This window comes from Mesoplodon bidens (assembly GCF_964165515.1).
Source record: "Mesoplodon bidens genome assembly, chromosome: 11".
Classification (NCBI taxonomy): Eukaryota; Metazoa; Chordata; class Mammalia; order Artiodactyla; family Ziphiidae; genus Mesoplodon; species Mesoplodon bidens.
In genome coordinates this window covers 6,755,144-6,777,702 of record NC_138167.1, presented here as the reverse complement: position 1 = coordinate 6,777,702, position 22,559 = coordinate 6,755,144, and the positions used below count along the sequence as shown (strand labels likewise).

The following is a 22,559-nucleotide window of genomic DNA, read 5'->3' as shown; positions in this document are numbered from 1 at the left end:
GAGTAGATCTGGCTAGCCCTGTGACTTCTGTCCTCCAAGCCAATTTTGAAAGGGAAAAAACATTGGAAAAGAAAACACGGAAAATGACACCATGGCATCAGTTACCATGAAGCCAGAAAATCAGTCCTTTTCTGCAAACCAAACATTTACACAGATACATATGGCACATAAATGTAAAATATATTATGTACAGATATTTTTGGAGGTACTACATTATTTCTTCACAACACTTAATATGACAAGCAGGAAAATTCCCAAGTAATGCAGGACAATTTACCCAACACCTGTACCTAACCTCCCGATTCAACCTCTCTTGAAACAACTGCACATGCCAGTACAGCTAACATCTAAACATACTACTTTCTTCATTGTTCTTATCACTATCTACCTACCCCTCAATAGCGTAATGAGAACAATTCTAAATGCTCTTTTCTCAAATGCTTATGGCTTAATCCCACTTGCAGAGAATATTCTTTGTAAACTAATCAGCCATAAAATCTCCTACAAATCCACCCCCAAAAAACAGTTGTCAGCAAGCAACATATAAGAACTCACCCTCCTTACTTTATGTTTGGTTTTCTCACTCTTCATGGCCTGTTTGTGGGTACAGGAGTTCTTCCTCCACCCATTTTCTGTGTTTAGGTCTCTATGCCTGCTCCCCAGAAGAAGACGATAAAAGCTATGTCCCAACGTGTGGAACAACTCACTCTACTGTGTCCCATTCCCCTAATCTGTTCCAGGGTTCACGGTGCTCAGTCTTCTAGCTCACTGGGAGGGGAGAGGATTTGAGAGACTGATCCGTCTAGTGACTTACCCCAGTAGCAAACCCCATGGGAATACCAACTGGGGAAAGAAAGAATTGGGAGATAATTTAAAAGGTATGTTTCATCCTGTGCCCCAACAAAGTAACGCATGAAGTTTGGTTGGTGTTTAGAGAAAAAAAAGAATGTTCATTTTAGAACTTTCTTTACAGTATGGCTAAGAAGTGGTAGAAGATATACAAGATACTGCTGGTATTTCCCTCTGGTGAGGAAGAGGGGACTGAATGAGAAGGGAAAAGAAAAAAAAAGGATAATTTCTTCTTGTCACTCTCCCCTGCACCCCCAGATGCTATCATCTTCAATAGGAAACATGAAAAAAAAATTTAAAGCTATCCAACTAGAAACTAAGATAAGTGGAATTGTAGCTCATAGTCAAAAGTCTGAAGGTTAGATATACAGCTCCTTACCCCCTACAGGGGGAAAGGCAGGAAGAGAAAAGTGGCTCTTCACTGAGGAGAGGGCTGAATGTGACTCAATTTGCGGTTCCCCTTCTTGGCTCTGTTTTCAGAATCCCATAGACTGCCTCCCTGCCTGACAAGCAGACTCCAGCACCTGGCGGGGGTAAGAGAAGACAAGAGAGAAAACAAGGGAGACAGAGAAAGAGAAAAAACATCAACAGCCATGTTGCCAAACTAACAACTAAGTCTATGACGTGAACGAAGGAAACGAATACCTAACCAAGATAGACTGGAATAAACAAAAGATTACGTCAAAACAAAATAGGCCTCCTCCCCTTTGACACACTTACTAAATCCAGTAACCATTATAAAAGAAATCGAACTATATTATGACTCTATTAGAGCTTTTCATTCCAGAAGTTATGGTGACTCTCCATGACGAAAATTTCAGAGAGTGTTTTATTTCAAGTGAATATGTTAAAGTATTTGGACAGTCAATTGTTTAAGAAATCCTTTTTTTCTTTTTAAAAAGACCTTAGAACTATCCGATGCTATGAAATGAGATCTAAAATAAATAACATTTACATTTTAATGGTTACAGTTAAAAATTAAATCATCCATAAATAATCAAAATATCAAGCCCACAAAAGGAAAACCTTCCATATTAGGCTGCCCATGCAGTTTCCATACAGACTTTAAATTTAACCCAACTCCACAAAGATGTGGGAACAATTCCTGTAATTAATGAGAAAACGGCACAAGCAAAGAATTTACATCGAGGTTACATTCAACACGGTTACTATAATAATCCCACTCACAGAAGAGAATTAACGCCCCATCTCTATCCGTAAACACAAATGGGAGAAAATACAGGGGATGACAAATCTGCTATCAGCGATAAGGAAAAATTAGTAAGGCAAATCTGAAGTAATTATCCCCTAACTACTTTGGATTTATTGCGGTGGGGGGGGGGATCTGCATCACGGTCAAATGCTGTTAAAAAAAATCAAACGAGACAAGCAATTACTGTCACCCATCTTATTCAGAGGGCTTTCAAAAGAAAAAGAGGAATGGCTGTCACTCTTCTAAAAATGTACACGTAAGGAGGAAAGCGTGGAATTAAAACAGAATAATTGAGGGACCAATACCAGCCCCTCCCGCCTCGGTCACACACCACAGGAATCTGTCTGATGGCAGCAGTGGAGGCAGAGATCATCACGCTGCCGAGCACAGGTTAGCGCCACGCGTGTGTGGCTCCGACGCGCATCCCCAGGGTCACCACACCCCCTCGCCGAGGAGACACCACACTGCTCCCCGCCCGAGGCCGCCGCCTCCCTCCAGCCTCCCGCACCCACCGGCATCCTCAGCCCCTCCCGGCGCAGACGCCCAGGCCGGGGTCCGCCGAGCGCCCCGCCGCCCCCGGCTCTGAGGCGACCACCGGCCTCCTCAAGCCCTGGGCCCCAGCCGCGCACGGCCCCGTCCTCTCCCGGGCCCGGCCCCTCTCGTCAGGAGCCCGTTCTGCCCAACTCGGCCGCCGCGGGCGGCGGGGGTCGGGCGCGCCTCCGCCTCTCGCCACGACCCCCGGGGAGGGAACGCGAAGGGTCCCGCTCACCTGGCTGGGGCGACTTCTCTCTGGCTCTCGGCCGGCGGCGCCCGGCTGGGGCCTCCGAGGGCTGCGCGGGCGGGCGGCCGGGCGGGCAGTAAGTCCGAGGAGAGGAGGGGGAGGGGGTCGGGAGGCCGGGAGCCGCCTCCTTTCTCCGCCGCCGCCGCCACGGCTCCCACAGCCTGGCCCGGCGCCCTCGCCCACTCGCCCCCTTTCTCACAGCCGCGCGGTCGGTCTGGCTCTCCCTCACCCCACACACACACTCACACTCACCCCCCCACACACCCACCCACACACACGCACACCCGACTGCTCCTCACTCCCTCACACTCCCTCACACTCCCTCACTCGCCTGGCGTGCGCGCGCGCGACTCCGCTCTCACACAGCGCGCGCGACGCCGGCGGAGACCGCCCCGCACTCCCCCAGACCTAGGCGAAGCGCGCCGTCCGCCCGCGTGCCCAGGACCCGTGCGCGCCGAGAACCCGTGCGCGCCCCGGCCCCGGCCCCGCCCCCGCCCTCCAGGCGCGGCGGCGCGGCGGCGCGGCGGCGCGGCGAGCCGCCGGCCGAGCGAGGGGCAGGGCTAGCCAGCCGGCCAAACCTGGCCAAGCGGATCTGACACCTGCGTCAGGACCCGACCCCCAGGCGTCCCGTCTTCACACGCAACCCTCGCGGCCTCTGGGGTCGAGGAGAGGCGATGGGGCGCGCGTGCGCGCCGGGAGGAAAAGGGGAGCGCGAGAGCGCTTCGAGGACGCGCTTTCCCCACCCGCCCCCAAACCGTCCTCACTGAGAAAGGGAAACGGGTGGAGGGGCGAGGTTTGTTCCCAACTCGAAACCGCGTGGTGAATCCCTTCCTTTGTACACCCTCCCCGCCCTCACCGTCCCTCCTCCAGCCCCATTCACCCACACTCTGAACCCTGACGCGAGCCCACCGAGTCTCTCAGGCGCAGTGTGCGGAGTGCGTGTCCGCGCCTCCACCCCTCCCGCCCGTCCCCGCCCACCTCCCGCACCGCCCTGAGGACCGCCTCCCCCTCGAGTCCCCTCAAACCGCGGTCTTCCCTCCGGAGGCAAAGGTTTGGGGGACAAAGACCGTAAACACCCATAAAGTCCTTGTCCCTGTACAGAGTAAGGACAATGCCTCTGTATATAGTGAGGCCAATTTTTAAACATCATGTATTCGCCAGGCTTTAGGCAGGTTTTAAGATACAGGCGGGGCACCGTGGTATAGCCAGCTCTGCCGCGTAGAAACCAGTGTAAACCTTGTTACTTGTTAATTAACCTAGTTACTTAACTTCCTCTGATCCTTTGTTATGAAAAGAGTATATTCCAAGGTTGCTGTGTGAATGAAATGTGATAATAGACTTACAAGCATTTTGTAAATTTCCAAACTGTGTAAAATGAATGTTTTACACTTTTTTTCATTTACACTTTAGTGTGTTTCTTCGCAGTATGGCTGAGAAGGGGTAGATTTTTTAAGATGTTGCTGGTAATTTCCCTCTAGTGAGGAAGGTCGAAAAACTCCATAAAGGAGGGTAAGAATATGAATAGGTCGGAAACAACCTAAATATCCATCCACAGATGAACGGGTAAAGATGTGGTATGTATATACAATGGAATATTACTCAGCCATAAAAAAGAATGAAATGATGCTTTTGTAGCAACATGGATGGCCCTAGAGATTATCCATACTAAGTAAAGTTAAGCCAGACAGAGAAAGACAAATACCAAGTGATGTCGTATGTGGAATCTAAAATACAACACAAATGAACTAACTTATCTACAGAACAGAAACAGACTCACAGACAGAGAACAGAGTTCAGGGAGGGGGGTTGGGGGAGGGATGGAGTGGGAGTTTGACATTAGCAGGTGCATTGTATATAATAGAATATCCAAACACCAGGGTCCTACTGTATTGCACAAGGAACTGTATTCAATATCCTGTGATAAACCATACCTTATATGGAAGATTCATTTCCAAATAACCTTAGTCATTTATTACACCAGATAGCCCAGATGTGAGAGAGTATGTCCTAACACGTTTGCCTTCTTGCAGATCACAACCCCTTCTCAGTCCCCTCAGCCAACAAATTCTTTTCAGCATTCCTTTCCCAATCTTTAGGGTCTGCTTTGTTTTTTTTTGTTTTTTGTTTTGCTGATTTACCTCAGGGGGACTTGAGAGTACCGTGACTGAGAAATGTAGTTAGGGTGTTAACTAAGTGTTTACTGCACGTTTTGACACAGGGTAACCTAGGATGGTGAACTATTTTCACGAAAGATACATTTAGAGGTACAAAAGTGTTATATGATATACTACCTTCAGAAGAAAGGGGGGAAAAGTCTACAGAACTAAAATGTTGCTATTTACTCCACTCTGATATTATCTCCTGGAACATGAAGTTCTTCCCTTCAATCTAAAGAGGAAAAGAAGAGAATCATTTTGTGATCAAAGAAAGCTTGATCACAGAGATAGGAACACAATGAGAATCTGACACCAAATACATAGGGAAATTGGCACAGAGAAAAGGTCGCGGGCATGCCCAGCAGAGGATCCCCATTCACAGTAACCATGCACTGCCCAAGAAAACCAGGTTGTATAGGTGAAACTGTGGATAGGGGGTATGAGACTATTAACTAACAGGCCACTTGTCTCTTTAAAAAATGCTGTCATTGGGCTTCCCTGGTGGCGCAGTGGTTGAGAGTCCACCTGCCAATGTTGCCGATGCAGGGGACACAGGTTCGTGCCCCGGTCCGGGAAGATCCCACATGCCACGGAGCAGCTGGGCCCGTGAGCCATGGCCGCTGAGCCTGCGCGTCCGGAGCCTGTGCTCCGCAACGGGAGAGGCCACAACAGTGAGAGGCCTGCGTACCGCAAAAAAAGAAAAAAAAGAAAAAAGAAAAAAAATGCTGTCATTCAATATACTGTCACTATGTGCCAGACACATCCTAAGAAATTCATAACACACACAACAACTTTGCTTTTCACTTAATCTAGTCAGGGAAATAAAACTCATAAGTATATTTTTAAAAACAAAACCAATGATATGTCACTCTATAAGATAATCTTTACATGAATAATGATTAAATTGATACTTCCTATTTTTGTGTGAAGTAATGAGGGAGCAGAAATTGTTTTTAGCATTTCCGGAAAGGCTCAGTTTCTTAGATTCAACCATAATCTTTGTGTTTTCATGGTAGTTATGTCTGGTCAGGTATGGACTCACATCTCCTTTTGGTGGCCATGTAACTTATCTTGGTTTAATCATGCGCCACTCATTTTTAACCCATAAATTGATACTCTTCAGGAGGGGGTGGGTTGAATCCCTTGAGAAGACATATTATAAGTAACCTCACATCTCTGGAGTCAGATAAATCTGATTTATCTGATTTGAAAGCCCAGCTTTATTTGCTGGTGTCATGGGATTGTTGCCTCTATGAGCCTCAGTTTTCTCATCAACAAAATGAAGATTAACTATTTCAATGAACTATAAGGATTAATGAAGTAACTTAAATATAATGCACTACATATGAAGCGTGCAATAAATATTAGCTATTATTACACAAGACTGATGTTCACCCAAGCTGAAGGGACTGAGGATTAGACAAGAGGTGCTGGAATTATCCATGTATCGCCTTATTGAAATGTTCTTGGTGGACAATATGAAGATAGTGGGAGAGGCACATAAAACAGAGGATTTGATGAAAACAAAATCTCCCCCAACAAAGTTGCCCAGGTTCTCTGATTCAACTTGAGTTGCATTGGTGTATATCTATATCAGCCAGAAAGCATAACTCACCTATTATCTAGACTGCGGGTCAAGCAAAAACTTTAAGTACCCCATAGACACCATCTGGTGCAAATCTTTCTCTCCTGGGGTTAAAGACAAACAAACAAGCTGGGGTTTGATCAAAACTAAGGCCTAAAGTAGTGAAGAGAAAAACTGTAAACAGGAATGAATCCAGAATTATTCTCAGTACCAAAAATAGTGTACATCACTGGGTATCTAATGTGATTCGTGTGGGTGGAGAAAAGGTAGTGGGTGTCCTATATCAGAACGTACACTAGCAAATAAGAACAGTAGCAGCAGCTGCAGGGGATGTAGCTCTCCCTGTGCTTCCTCTCCCAGAGCCAGCCGGCTAGAACCAGCCTGGCGGCAACAGTCTTCAGTTAGAATAACCCTGATCTAGCCTTTCTCCACCCACATCCCTCCTCCTTTCCCTCCACTCCATTTGTGCACAGTAAGCTGAGCGCCTCTCTAACTATGCTAAGAAAATACAGATGCCAGACACAAAGGAGGGTGGGATGGGGAAAGGGAGGAAAGACCGTTCAGATTGGCTGCATCAGAGAAAGAAAAAGTGTAAAGGAAAAAAAATGACTTAGAAAGAGAGGTGATGTAGGTTTTTCCCCCTAGAAAAAGAGGTGATGTAGGTTTTTCCCCTTCCTTTAATTGCATCTGGCTACTATTTCTTTTTCTGTATTACACAGGAATAAACCAGGATGTTTAAAATGCAGATTCCTTGGCCTTCACCCCGACCTTCTGAATGAGCCCGGGTATCTGCATTTTTTTGAGCCAAACAAAAAACTTATGGAATCAGCCAATAGTCTGCAAATTTAACAAGCTTACCAAGTTGAATCTTAGATACATGACAGCGTGAGAATCGTGTCTTAAAGAGATAACCATTTGTAAAATGTTCTTAATTTAAAGCACTCAGCATTTATAAACTCGATGTAAGCCTCAAGCAACCTTGAAATGTTGCGTAAATATTGTTAGTCTCTTCTGACAGAAGGGAAAATCAAGGCAATGAGATAAAATCATTGGTGGCAATTCCGAGTCTCCTGATTCCCTATCCACTGGAGTATCATAAAAGTATCTCAGTCTGGGAAGAATAGAAGAAGAGACGATGGACTAAGCAAAGGTGGAAAGGCAGCAGCATGCTCTCTTTTAAAGAACAGAGGAAGCCTCAAATAATAGGGGAAAAAAAGAAAACAAGAACCCTCCACTAGGTGCAGGGAGACACCGGATTGAATTTGTTGACATTTCAACCATAGAAATGATGGTATCGAACCACGCATGGGCTGTAGGATCTGCCACACACCTATGTCACCAGCAGCACCTTGAATGATTAACAAACATTTACAGATTGAATGGATGAATGAATGAATGCGTTCTGGGATCATCCTAATGATCTGCCGCAACCATGATTGTCCTGGTCCAGTTTGCTATCTTCTGCACATCGAAAAAGTTAGACTAGGGAGTTCTGTTCATTAATCTAAGTTCATGCAGTTATCCTTGATGCAAAGAAACAGAACAATTTATATCTGTTGTGTCCAAATCCTTATCTACCCTATTTCTACATTTTGTTTTTAAATCATTTTTGCTCTCTTGGGTTACAAAGCCATTTTGATCATCAAGCTAGATTTGTTTAATCTTCTTTGCTCTTCTATTTAACCCTTCTTCCATCGACTCCACCTGACTCCCCCAAACTAACTGTTTCCTTGATTTTTTGGTCTCTCTCTCTCTCAGTGCCTTTCAGTTTGGGATTCATCCTAGGAGCATGAGGAGACAGTGAAGAGAAAGAAAAAAATGAGTGACACAGTGGAATGACTAGGCAAATCTCTCGAAATATACAAGTTCCAAACCTTCTGGCTACTTTCCCAAAACTTTTCTGGACAACTAGGGCAGACAATGGAGACCAAGATAGAGGACCTATTAACACTGGCTTGCTTAGTAAATAAACGGTGAATGAGGAAATTGCCACAGAAATATTTGAAACAGATATAGTTCTATATCTGTCCCCAGTCTCATAATAAACCTAATATGTCTTAGAACATGTTTAATCCTCCTAATAACCCTACTGCGCTTGAGTTATCTCCTTTTTACAAATGAGCAAACTGAGGAACAGAGACGTTGAGTAACTTTTTCAACCTCACACAGCTAGCAAGTGCCAAAACCGTGATTTGGATCCAAGCATCAGAGTACATACTCTTAACCAACTCTTTATAATCCCTCAAAGGCTACACAATTGATTTTGTTGGCAGTTTCTTCCCACTACTTAGTATGTAAAGTTTTATTTGGATATTGATGCCTGCTATTTTGGCTTATGTCTCTAACATCATATACAAACATTTGATAAATAATGGTTATATATATATATATATATGGAATATATATATATTTGGAATTTGTCGCAAAGGATCTCATAGTCCATTCCTCAACCATACATATAAAGAGTCAACCAAAAAACTATTACTAATGTTATTCTCCAAATACATATAGATTCCATTTTAATCAACAAAGTACAAATCCACTTAAGTCATAGATGGATTTGCTAAAGTCGTAGAAGCTTTTTATCATTAAGCTTTTTCTCCAACTTCCGTTACTAAAAATAAAAACTACTATTTTTGTGGGGAACTGAAATGTTTGGCGGCTCAAAAAGGGACCCACTGATATGTTGGGGCAAAAAGGGTTTAGCAGAAAGTCAGGGTTTAAAAGACAAACCAGGGTTTAGTTCCTGACCGAGAGGGCAAAAGTAGGTCAGTGTCCCTGGCAGTCACAGCTGGTAGAGAGTGATGTCACCCAAGTAGTGGGGTGGGGGGTAGGGGAGGTGGGATTTAAGGTGGGGAAGTGGAGAGACCCTTTGCAGGGGGGACTGTGGGGATGGGAGGGGAGGAATTTACAGAGGCGGACTTCAGGCAGCCTTTTATAGGCTAATGGCAGAAACAGCTGAAGCACCGCTTCCTCCGCCCTCTTCCCTCTTCCCAGGCTGCTTTCTCCCAGGCCTCATTCCCTACCTCATATCAACATCAGACCCCTCTGCTGGAGACAAAGACACCAGAGAAGGGAATGAGGAAAAAGACAAGGCCTGAAAAGGAATAATTTCCATAAAGGAGAGAGTGGTGAGGAGAGAAGTGAAGTGAATTTTAATCAAAACCAGGAAAACATGATGAAAGAAGAAAATAAAAGGAGAGGGGCAGATGAAAACAATAGTGGAAAGGGAGGAAAAGATGGCTGAATGAACCAAAAATCATATTAGCGCATGGAGCAAAATTAGTATACTGGAAATACAATTCTAATAACTTCTAAGGTTTTAAAAATGAAGCAAGCAAAGAGCTGAGGAAGACACCATAATGGTTGCAGTTTGAAACCATCCAAAATATGTAGTGTGTTCGCAACAAAGCGAAACTGGGATGGTCCCAACTAGGACTTCCCTCCCCAGTCCACATCCAAGTTCAAAGTTATGCTGCCTCTGTGTTTATCGGTCAGTCGAGATCTAGAAGTCCTCGTGACTAATTTAAATATCTCATTGCAGGTGTAGGTAGTGCCTGTTAAATTGTTAATAATCATAGTAGCAACAATAACCACCTTTGGAATGTGGAAACTGTATTTCAACACCCCTGCTTTTGAAATGTCATGCACTTCACGTACTGTTTTAATCACTTAAACATTTTAAAGAATTAAAATTCAATTAATCTCTGATCAAAACTGAATGTCTTTCCATTATGTCCAATAGCGCTCCTGTCTAACAATAGCAACCAAAAATCCTTTCTCATTTAAGAGCTACTAATGTTCCTTTCTGGATAACTGTTAAGTTTTAAAATATCCCCTGGTGTAACCAAAATATACGTGTAATAAATATGCCACGATGAACTGCGTCTAGAAAGAAATAAGGGAGAAAAGCTAAGAAATATCTCACCAAGGCACCAGAAGATGTAGGGATATATATATATATATATATATATATATATATGTATAGTGCCTGCATCTGGAAGAATGTTGCTTTTCTTTTTCTTCCTTTCAAATTTCTTCCTTTTCTAAGGAAGGAATTTTTATTGCTTATTTTCTGTTTTCTCATTCATTTCCCCTTTCTCCAAGTCTTTTTTTTTTTCCTCTCGTTGCAACAGCTTCTCTATTTCCATCTCAGGTTGCCCCCATATTTCCTTCTGACTTTGTTGTGTCTTAGCTTAGTCGGCCAGACTTCCACTAAACTCTCAGAGTTGGCATCAGAACAGCTCATTTGGCAAAAAGTCAGTCACACATACCACACAACCACAAACAAGCACTCTGACTGCAAAATCCTTTCAACAATACATTCCTGTTTCTTGCAGTCAGCGGTTCATAGACCCACGATCTGAAATAAGCAACGCATACATTCACATACAGTCTGCATGCACATGGCCTCTGCGGTCAGCTCACAAAGACACAACATCTGCAGAAAGGTCTTGCAGGCAGCATATACAGGCAGCCCATTCTCCGCCCCTTTGCTAGCTCTTCCTGACTGGCTCTTTCTCCCAGCCGCCTCCTCTCCTCACGCTGCCTGGCAAGGTCTCCCCTCCTTTTCCGGCAGTTCTCAGTGCAGTGCCATCCATCACTCTCCCAACAGATCCTCGGGCAAAGCAATTGTTTCTTGAAGCTCTCTTTTCCCCTGACTGGGAATTTGGTCTTGCAAAAGGACTGTCAGAACAGAACCTCCTTCTGGAACACGATACCGTGGCCTGGTCCCTAGTGCGCTAACTTGTTTCTACAGATTTTAATTTTGTCATGGAAGGCTTCAGGAGAAGGAAAAAGAGGAGAAAGAAAACAGAAAGAAAGAAAAGGAAAGGAAAGAGAAAGCCCCGGGAGACATTTCAACGAAGACGACTTGAACAAAAGCAGAGAAACAGATTTAGGACGGGAAAGCAGTGGAGAGACAAAACGGAGGTGTGAAAGTAAACGGAGAAACTAAGAAAAAAGATAAAAGTATGAAAGATTTGGTATAACAGTTTATTGAGCTTTTTGTTACCCACTACATTACCAAGGTGACTGTAGAAGTAGGACAGAAGATTCTTACAAAAAGGTCAATAGGTGAATCAGAGATAAAGAGAATAATCTCCTGATGAGACTGCATCATTTGAAATTTCTGAAAAAAGACAAAACAGACAACAATCACAAATATCTGCCACAAGGAAAATTTAAACTGCTATTTTGAAGGATTTAGTGACACTTGGAAAGAAAGCACATTTGAATTTTAGTTAAAACAACAGATGATGTCTCAATTTTTTTTTTTTTTTTTGCGCTACACGGGCCTCTCACTGTCGTGGCCTCTCCCGTTGCGGAGCACAGGCTCCGGACGCGCAGGCTCAGTGGCCATGGCTCACGGGCCCAGCCGCTCCGCGGCACGTGGGATCCTCCCGGACTGGGGCACGAACCAGTGTCCCCTGCATCGGCAGGCGGACTCCCAACCACTGCACCACCAGGGAATCCCCAATTTTTGAGATATGCATATACTAAAAATGTGAAATTCAAATTTATTTGACCATCCCACATTTTATCTGGCAATTATATTCTCAGAGGATTCTGACTCACACTCAAGTTTGAGAAATACTGGTAAGAAGTAAGAAGGCCTACCTTTAGTAAGAACACCTGGAGGTGTTTGCAGATTCTTATCCCTACCCCACAATCATACCAAACTGAAATCCCTAAGAAGCTGAAGAATCTTCATTGTGATGATATACATTGGTTTATTTTGATGCACTAAAGTTTGATAATCACTGATTTCCTCACAATTCTTTCATGGAACCCTCCCTAAATCTTAATAAATGTTGTTCAGTTAATTAAACCAGGGGGCCATTAGACTGAATGGCCACTAAATAGGCTTTAAGCTACATCCATAATTTTAATCCACCCATCAATAATTTCCTTGTTTCTCCCTTTTCCCTATGAAAGTCTCTCCCCAGCTCCCATCGGTGGAAAGCTGCCCAATTAGAACTGATTTTAGTTCACATAAACTCTTACTTAAAGTTTTAATATGCCTCTTTTCAACTGTTCTGTTGTCAGAAGAAGGACCCAAAGGAGCCCCCCAGGGACCCCTCCCAGGAGAAATGAGGAACCAGGTGGACATATCCATGTAGCCCCTTTAACTCACTGCTTCTCTATGTCTGCTTCTCTGTGTCCAAGTCCCTCTTGGATCCTCGTGTTATGAGCTGTCAGACTTTATCTGAGTTTTTCCAGACTGGGTCCGGAAACCAGCCAGAGTCCAACTTAAAAACCAGACTGGGTCGGGGACTGGACTGGGTCTGACCTAAACTGGACTAGGTCCAGTGTGAGGCTTCAGGTGAGTAAAATTTTAAGACTGAACAAGTATATTAATCTCACCACAGACAATCTTGAATTACAGTGGACACAGTGGGGAACTTTTAACCTAGATCCAGTCAAGAGGTGCCCTAGAGCACAAGGGCACTTCCCTCACTATAAAAAGTAGAAAGAAAAGTACTTTTCCTCCTCTACAGTTTCTAGTTACCAGAATACGAGCTGCTGGGTGGATTTCCCTGGTGGCGCAGTGGTTAAGAATCTGCCTGCCAATGCAGGGGACACGGGTTCGAGCTCTGGTCTGGGAAGATCCCACATGCCACGGAGCAACTAAGCCTGTGTGCCACAACTACTGAAGCCCGTGCACCTAGAGCCCGTGCTCCACAACAGGAGAAGCCACCGCAATGAGAATACTGCGCACCGCGACAAAGAGCAGCCCCTGCTCGCCGCAACTAGAGAAAGCCCGCGCACAGCAACGAAGACCCAATGTAGCCAAAAATAAATAAATATATTTTTAAAAAAGGACCCACTGGGACACCCTGCAGACCGGATCTCAGGGAAACTGGCAGAAGTGCGCCAAGGGTAAGAGTTCTTAAAAAGTCAATGCTCCCAGATCTCTGTCTGTGGCGCCTGGTCAAGAGAGGAAGGTAAAGTTTCAGTTGTCCCTTCCTTACCAAGTTCAGGGTTTGAAGTTGATTTGGGGGTACCCCCTTGTTATCCTTCGCTTCTCTCCTAGAGGCAGCGATTGCCTTCTTGTCTCAACTTGTGTCCTGAGGACATGGCTTGGCTCTCTGCCTGCCTGGGGCACTCAGGTTGTTGGTTCTTATGTGCATATGAGGGAACCTCAGTCCTCAGGTTGGGGGCACAAAAATACAGCCGGACAGAAACGTGGGCTGTATTCTATTTGTGGCTAGGATTCTACTGATTGTTGCTAGCTCTCTCTTTGGGCTATTTTTGGAAGTGGCTCTGGATTTTGGGAAGGTAGTACCTTTTGCACCCTCTTTGGAGACACCTCTCGCATCCATGGGATTGGTCAAAACTACCAGGCATTTACTGTTTGTCCCAGCTGAAACCCGACAAGATATTGGGGGAGTGGGGGGGAGGGAGGATATATATTTTTAAAAATAGGCCTGTGGTCAGAAGTTGGCCTTATTGGAAGCTGATTTCAAAACCTTTTTTTAGGTGTTCTCTCCTAAGCTAAAATGAAACTATGTATCCAGAGGGAAAGAAAAACATTCTGAGGTCATTGTGGAAGCATTTACGAAAATATTCCAAAGACACAGGGCTCTAAATCTAGAACATGGGAATCTTTCCCTCTTAGTTGGAAATCTCCCTAATATGAAGAAACTCATTGAAGATAATGTATTTGGGTGGGTGGGTCAGCCTCTTGATCTCCTTCAGGTTGCAACACTATTCTTTGTGGAATTAAAAACAACTGTACTTGCCTTATAACTTGAGTCCTTACAAGAACAGAAGTGCAGCTCTAAAAGCAATTTAAAGCCCAGAGTAAAACTAAGGTTGACTTTGTGGAGTCAATAAAGCCCCTTGGGAAAAACTGGCCTGCTACCCTGTTTGCAGGATTCCTGCAGCCTTTCCAGGTGAATAAGGAAGGTCACTTCCTGGAAGGCCTTTAACTCTGGCAATCATCTCTGAATCTATCACTAAGGCCATAGCTGCACAACAAGAGTCCCTAGACTTTCTTGCTAGGATGGTTTTAGATAACAGAATTGCTTAACGTTACTTATCAGCTGAACAAGGAGAAATGTGTGCCATAGCAGAATGTCTCCTGTTGCAGCTGGATCAACGCAACTGGTATTGTACCAAATACAAGAGATTAATAAATAGCCAGGGGTTGATAACCCTTCAGGTACATTCTCTGATTTATTTGAGAACAACTGGGAGGTCCTGATTAAGGAATATACTTCACTCTTGGTATTACCCTCCTAATCATGGTTGTTTCCTTGGTGCACTGTGTTGTCCAAAGGCCTTAAATGCATATTCACAGCCATCAGCAATACATCAGATGGTCTCTCTGTGCTTGCAGAACAGAAAAGAGATGAATAACAAAAACAAAAAAAATATTTTTGGGGCTGTGCTGTGTGGCTTGTGGGATCTTAGTTCCCCCACCAGGGATTGAACCCAGGCCCTCGGCGGTGAGAGCTTGGAGTCCTAACCACTACCCTGCCAGGGAATTCCCCCCAAACAAATTCTTCTATGAACCTGACATCATAATCAGTTTCACAAGGAGGCAAGAGCAACTCAACTCTGATGGCGACTGAGAGTGCCGCTAATACCAAATTTTTGGTGAATCACGTACAAGATGATGGTCAAAAGAGAGAAATCATTAAATTCATTAAGCAGGGGGCCATTAGACTGAGGTGGCTCTAATTCCAAGGTGGCCTATATAAGCAAACCAAAATCTAAGCCTGAAATACCTCAGGGTTGCAATATTGAAACCTAAGGGTAGCCCAAGAGGCCTTAAGCTATAGCCAAGCCATAATTCTCTTGCTTTGCTTCTGCCTTTTCTCTACAAGTCTCACTCCAAGATCCTGTTGGTGGAATACACCTAACCACTTCCAGTTTGGCGCTACCAGGTTCACATCAACTTTTTTTTTAATTTTTATTTATTTATTTATGGCTGTGTTGGGTCTTCGTTTCTGTGCGAGGGCTTTCTCTAGTTGCGGCAAGTGGGGTCCACTCCTCATCGAGGTGCGCGGGCCTCTCACTATCGCGGCCTCTCTTGTTGCGGAGCACAGGCTCCAGACGCGCAGGCTCAGTAATTGTGGCTCACGGGGCTAGTTGCTCCGCGGCATGTGGGATCTTCCCAGACCAGGGCTCGAACCCGTGTCCCCTGCATTGGCAGGCAGATTCTCAACCACTGCACCACCAGGGAAGCCCTCACATCAATTTTTGCTCAAACTCAGAATATTTAACATGCCTCAATTTATCTTTAATGTGTTGAACTCCGCTATTTTATGTATTTATATATGCATGTCACACTACATCACATTAACTTTTTAAAAGTCAGCGGGAAATGAAAGTACAATTTATCAAAATTTGTGGGGAGCAGCAAAAGCAGTGTGTAGAGGCAGATTTGTCACTGCATGCATGTACTAAACAAGAAACATGCAAGAAACTGGACATCCATACGCAAAAATTAAAAAAAAGAACCTAGACACAGACCTTATGCCCTTCTCAAAAAAATTAGCTCAAAATGTGTCATAGACCTAATGTAAAATGAAAAGATATAAAATTTCTGAAAGATAACATAGATGACCTTGGGTATGGTGACAACTTTTTAAATACAAAGTCACTACGTCATTAATAAGCTGAACTTCATTAAAATTCCAAACTTCTGCTCAGCAAAACACCGTGTCAAGAGAATAAGAACACAAGCCACAGACTGGAAGAAAACATTTGCAAAATACATATCTGATAAAGGCCAGTTATCCAAAATATACAAACAACTCTTAAAACTCAACAATAAGAACATAAACAACATGACTTTAAAATGGGCAAAAGACCTGAAACATACACCTCACCAACAAAAATATAAGGTGCCAAATAAACATATGAAAAAACGCTCCACATCTTATGTCATTAGAGAAATAAGAATTAAAAACAATGGGGTAGGGCTTCCCTGGTGGCGCAGTGGTTGAGAGTCCACCTGCCGATGCAGGGGACACGGGTTTGTGCCCCGGTCCGGGAAGATCCCACATGCCGCGGAGCGGCTGGGCCCGTGAGCCATGGCCGCTGAGCCTGCGCGTCTGGAGCCTGTGCTCCGCAGCGGGAGAGGCCACAACGGTGAGAGGCCCGTGTACAGGAAAAAAAAAAAAGGAGATATCACTACAAGCCTATTAAAATGGCTAAAATCCAGAATCCTGATAACATGAAACAACAGTGAGGAAGTCTCATTCATTGCTGAGAGTCCAAAATGGTATGACCGCTTTGGAAGACAGTTTAGGGTTTCCTATAAAACTAAACATACCCTTACCATATGATCTACCAATCGTGCTCCTTGGTATTTACCAAAAGGAAATACCAAAAACTGCACACGGAGGCTTATCACAGCTTTGTAATAGCCCCAACAGAAACAATCAAGATGTTTTTCAGTAGGTGTACATAACTTAACTGTTGTTCAGCCCTAAAAAGAAATGAGCTAACTACCAAGCCATGAAAAGGCATGGAGGAAACTTAAATGCATTATTGCTAAGTGAAAGAAGCCAATCTGAAAAAAATCACATACTGTATGATTCCGACCATATGTATTTTGGAAAAAGATAAAACTACGGGGCAGTAAAAAGGTCAGTTGTTGTCAGGGATTAGAGGGGAAGGAGGAATGGATAGGCAGAGCACAGAGTACTTTTGAGGGCAGTGGAACTGTTCTGTATGATACTATAAGGGTGGATACATGTTATTACACAGCTGTCAAAACCCATAGACTGTACAACAGCAAGAGCGAACCCTGACAGACTGATAACAATGGACCTCTCTGGTACAGGATGTTGAGAGTGGGGCAGGATGTAGGTATGTGGGGCAAGGAGTATAAGGGAATTCTCCCTACCTTCCACTCAATTTTGCTGTGAACATAAAAACTGCTCCAGAAGGAAAAGTCTATTTAAAATTGGTAAGGGGGTGGGGTGGCCGCAGAGATGGGCTTAGGACGGGGCATGCTTCTCCCGCCATCCTAGAATTACCTGGGGTTGAATTAGCTGGATTGGTGGTGCGTGTTTTTCAAAATTGTCACTTAGGAGACTCTAAGTTTCTGTCTTATTTACACCCAGTAGTTAACCCTTCTACCATCTTAAGAAGCCAATGATACTGAAAAAACGGGTTGTTTCTTCATATGTCACTTGTTTCTTCATATGTCAGGGAATAAAGGAAGTTCAGTTGACTTCTCTTTCCCACTAGATTCTCGATTCCTTGAATGGAGGACTTGGGACTGATTCATCTTTTTTAATTACCGGTAGGTAAGTGAAGTGCCTGGCACTGAAAAGACAGCCAGAATATCAATGAAGTACAGCTCTGAGTCATTAAGAATCTTTCATCCTGTCGGGCACAGCTCAAGAGTTGGGCTCCATGAACTATGTCGTCAGCTGGAATAGTAAATGAGGCGTAGGAAAGGGCAGCCAAACTTCAAAACAGGCCTGGAGAAGTGATTCGTTGCCCTCTTGTGTTCAGTTTTAGGAAGTACAGTCTCTCCCATACACGGGCAACACATCTCTCTGACGTACGAATATGAGTTTCCTGGGTTTGGTCTTGGGCATGCAACAGTGAACAAAGCATCTGCCCACAATAAGCCCACATTGTAGTGGAGACACTCAGGAAAACAACCCAAAGCTGAGTTGGAAAGGATGAGTAGAAATTAGACAGATGAACATAAAGGTTATGTTGAATTGGTAAATTAAAGATTCTGGTGGAGGTGTTGTAAATGGAACATAGCACGTACGGCAGCTTAGAGAGCTTGGAGCTTTTGCAGAACTATGAATGATTCAGTGTGTCGGAAAGAAAGATGCAGAATGTGTCGGGGTGGGTGGGTTAGAGCACTGGTGATGAGAGAGGGAACTGAGAAGTTCCTACCGTATCCTAAGGATAATGAAACGCCTCTAAGGTTTTTAAGCCAGAGTAACCTAGGTTGAGTAATGCTAGAAATATTGCTCACAGTGCTTTGTATTATAAGCAAAGGTGGGGAAACGCCAGAACTGGGAGACCAGTTAAGACCCTGTTAGAGCAATGACTGGACCGAACTGAGCTAAAGTGGTGATGGAAATAATAGAGAAAAGGGATGGATTTGAAAGACTCGTGTGTGTGTGTGTATCTGTGTGTGTGTGTTGTGTGTTGTGTGTGTTGGGACTCAAGGTGAGGGAAAGAGAGAAACCAATGAAACTGGGGGTGACTCCCATGCTTCAGCTGGGTAATGGGGCGATGGTGGCACCACAGTCCTAGCATGGGGAGGGACTATGCGGGGAGCATGACCCAACTTTACATATGCAAAAATAAGGCTTACTCAACATTTATTGAAGCTTCTTTCTTGGGCACCTTCCTGGATTACAGAGGGTGGAAAACTAAAAACGACATACCCTAGGCTCTCCTATAGCTAGAGTTTGACTCCTATAGCTAGGTTTCAACAACCATATGCACTAATCTAAGTCTTGAACTCAAAACCAAGGTTAAGTGAAGAGAGAGGCAGGGAGTGAGGATCCATTCTACTGGTGTGGATTCTAGCAGAGCCAGCGCGTTTCCAGAGCTTGAGTGGTGACATCTCAGCATGGAAGGTGGCCTCCAGAAGGTGGGAGGGGCACTAGAATCTTGGTAGTTATTCCTGGGAGTCTGTTCTTTAGCTTCCCCCCTTTGTGCTTAAATGATCCTGCTCTAATATGAAGCCTGACGGACTCAAGGTGCTAATGGGACATCCAACTAGAGATGTACTATTTCACCTTCAGATATAGAAGAGACTAAAGTATAGATCTAGAAGCAGAAGCCAGTAGATGGTAAATAGAGACACAGGAGTGGGGTGTAGTAAAAAGAGATGGCTGGGGCAAGAACCTTCCTTGAAAACTACCAACATTTAAGGGTAAACACAGAAGAAAAAGAAATTAAAAAAGAATGCTGAGCCAAGCTAAAGAGGAAAACAAAGGAAGTGATGTCATAGATGCCAAGAGAAAGACACATTTCAAAAAGGAGGGACAGGCCAACAGTGTCTGATGCTGCAGAAAACAAGAAAATAACACTGAACTTTTTCTATCATATTGAGCATCCAAGAGGTCCTTAGAATTGTGAAGAGAGGTAAATCAGGTTTCAGGGAAACGGCAAAATATAAATGTTCTTTGTTTGGCCTTGTCTAATCTGTTAAAAAGATTCATTTTAACTTGGTGACACATGAGGCTACACACTTTTTTGCCACTCCTCCCATCAAGAGGTAAAGTCTATTTCTCCTCCCCTTAACTTGGAACTGAGCCCCTATAGACCAACAGAACATGGGAGTGATGCTGGGAATCTGATGCTGAGCCCTGAGAGATCTGTGGCTTCTTCCTTTGCTTCTGGGAACGTTTCCTCTCTCAACCAAGACCAAGGGAGTCAAATGTAAGTGTAGATACTACATACAGTGTGGGTATAACAGTGCAAGACCACCAGCGCCATCTGAAAATTTACACAAAGCAAAATGATGAGACAAAAGCACTCATTATTGTTGACAGAAGTCACTTATGTTTCGCATGCACTGATTTTACAGCCCTTCTGCCCAAATTCCTTTATTTCTGGAATAACTGTTGCCCAATCTCTGTGCCTGTTTCCTTTAGGTCTATTCCTCTCATATTGGATCAAAACACTGGTTAGTTGTTCCACTGGCTGTGCTCCTGTATCCTCTCAGACTACTTTCTTCTCTAGAACTTTGTCCTTTACTTTGCATTTGACTCAGTTTTTGAATGTTTCTCTCTCGAAATATTTCGAGTCTTCGTCTCACCTCAATTCAAATGACCAAATTTTGAGTTCTCCTGTGCTGATCATCATGTCAGCCAGAGACGAGTAAGAACCTCTCAGTCTAATCAAGAACACAGACATGTAAAACAAAGAATATAGGGACTCCTCTCGTGGTCCCTTGGTTAAGAATCCGCCTTCCAATGCAGGGGACGCAGGTTCAATACCTGGTCGGGGAACCAAGATCCCACATGCCGCGGGGCAACTAAGCCCGGGCGCCACAACTAGAGAGAAGCCCGTGCACCGCAATGAAGGATTCTGTGTGCTGCAGCTAAGACCCAACGCAGCCAAAAATAAATAAATAAATTAAAACAAACAAAAAAAGAATACAATAAAGCTGAGGGGAACTTCCCTGGCAGTCCAGTAAGGGACTCTGCACTTCCACTGCGGGGGGCAGGAGTTCGATCGCTGGTTGGGGAGCTGGGATCCCGCATGCTGCGTGGTGTGGCCAAAAAAATAAAATAAATTTATAAAGAATGTAATAAAGCTGATGCCACAATGATTAAAAAAGAGACGTAGCTCAATAGAGGGAATGATTAACCATTCAGAAGCAAAGGGGACCAGGAAAGTTTTCAGAGAAGAGCAGCATGGGGCCTGGGTTTTGATGTACACATCAGCATTTATTTCCTGGAGCTGGGAAGAGGATATATATTTGAGAAAGGAAGGAACAGAAAGCGCAAGGCGTGGAGGCGTGAAGAACAGAGAGGTATGGGTTACTAAGAAGCGGGAAGTTTTCCTTTGCCCAAGTTCTCTGAGGACATATGTTTGCTGGCTCTTAACTCCTCCACTGGGTCCATCTCTTAAGTTTGGCGGTTACCACTTTATTGCTTCATTCCCTCTACACACAGCACTCCCCCCCACACACCCACCTCGTATAACCCTCCTTCCTTCCTTCCTTTCCTTCCTTTTATGGGATTTTTGTGTGTGTTTAGGCCCTGGATTTAATTTAGTTGGATTGGACTGTAGTAATAACGTTTCTGTATGTTTGCCCAGAGGCCTTCAGCTAATGGGTGTATTCTTCACAGGCCAGTCAACAGATGAATAAACCAGCATGCTGTCTCGCATCCCTGTCTCCCTTCTCTTTCTTTGCATTCTACCCATCGTCCCCTGATTGGAGACCTCTTCTGAAAACTAACATTTTCCTGGATGTCTCAGACATTAGATTGCCTACATTGAGTCGCTTCTTCACCTGCCAGTCAATTCCATGGAGGACTTTCCTGCATCCTTGACCTGCAGGAGATCCACCCTGTGTTGGATAAGTATGTGGGCTGCTGCCCAGGGAGTTTTTCCCCAGGGTCAGCAAGAACCTCGGAAGAGTCTAGGCTCACATCTCTGGATGGAAGTTGCTCATTCCTGACCACGGGTGCTGACTCTGACTTGATGTCATTACATGATAACCACCAATGAGAAAAGTAAGTCAGAGGATCTCCAAAACTGGGGGTCCAAGCGGAGACTCTGAAAACAAACAGGGACTTGTGCAAGAAGGGGCCACCAGAGCTGCCATGAACAAGAAACCAACCCAAGTACTTTCAAGTAAACGGCGTTCTTGAATGACCAAGAGAGCCTACATGGTGATATCTGCTCTTCTGCCAGTTCCTGCCGTGCTCCCTCGCTTCCTCTCCCTTCCTTCCTTCCGTGGTCAGGCTCGCTGCCTGCCTGCTCCCTCTGCCTTGCTCTGAACATTTTGTTCCTGTTTTTACTGCCCTAACTTCAGATTCCCCCTCGAGACCCTAGGAAAGCGCCCCCTCCTACTGCCTGGGGAGGCTTTCCTAAGCTACAGTCTCTGGCTGGGAGCACATTGAGGTCATTGCTGTCCCTGCCAAACGACTGGCCTGAGTTCAGTTTCTCCATCTGTCTGCGCTTCATGGAAAACATGAGTGTGGCTCTAGGCTCTCTGTCGTATGCCCTGCCTTAGTTCTGCTTTGTGTGTGCTTTTGTCTCTTCCCCGACCCCTGCGTCCCTGCCTTTTGTTGCCCTGGCTCTCCCCAGACATCTGTTGTGTAGCCTCTGCACTCTCATTGTGGGACAGATGGGAAAAGATCAAGTTCTGGACAGGTCCAATCAGGAAAAGCTGGGTTTTGTGCACAGATTTGTTCTGGGGACTGACCAGAACCCATGTATCTCAGAGATGGAACAGGTATAGCTTCCTAAGAGAAACCAGAGGTGCTATGTGCTTATTTCTGACTATGTCCATACCTC

At 44.6% G+C, this 22,559-nt stretch overlaps 1 protein-coding gene across 3 annotated transcripts in view; it reads right to left on the bottom strand.

The window, feature by feature from the left end:
* Positions 1–12,743, bottom strand: part of RIMKLB (ribosomal modification protein rimK like family member B) — a 48,483-nt gene extending 35,740 nt beyond the window's left edge. Inside the window, exon 1 of one of the 3 annotated variants that reach the window (XM_081248300.1) lies at positions 12,721–12,743. The gene's annotated coding sequence lies outside the window, so the exon portion shown is untranslated. Of the gene's footprint in view, positions 1–2,831; positions 3,070–3,251; positions 3,275–12,720 lie in introns of those variants that run through there. The other 2 variants (XM_081248301.1, XM_081248299.1) reach the window with 2 other exon arrangements.
* Between the last annotated feature and the right edge of the window lie 9,816 nt (positions 12,744–22,559).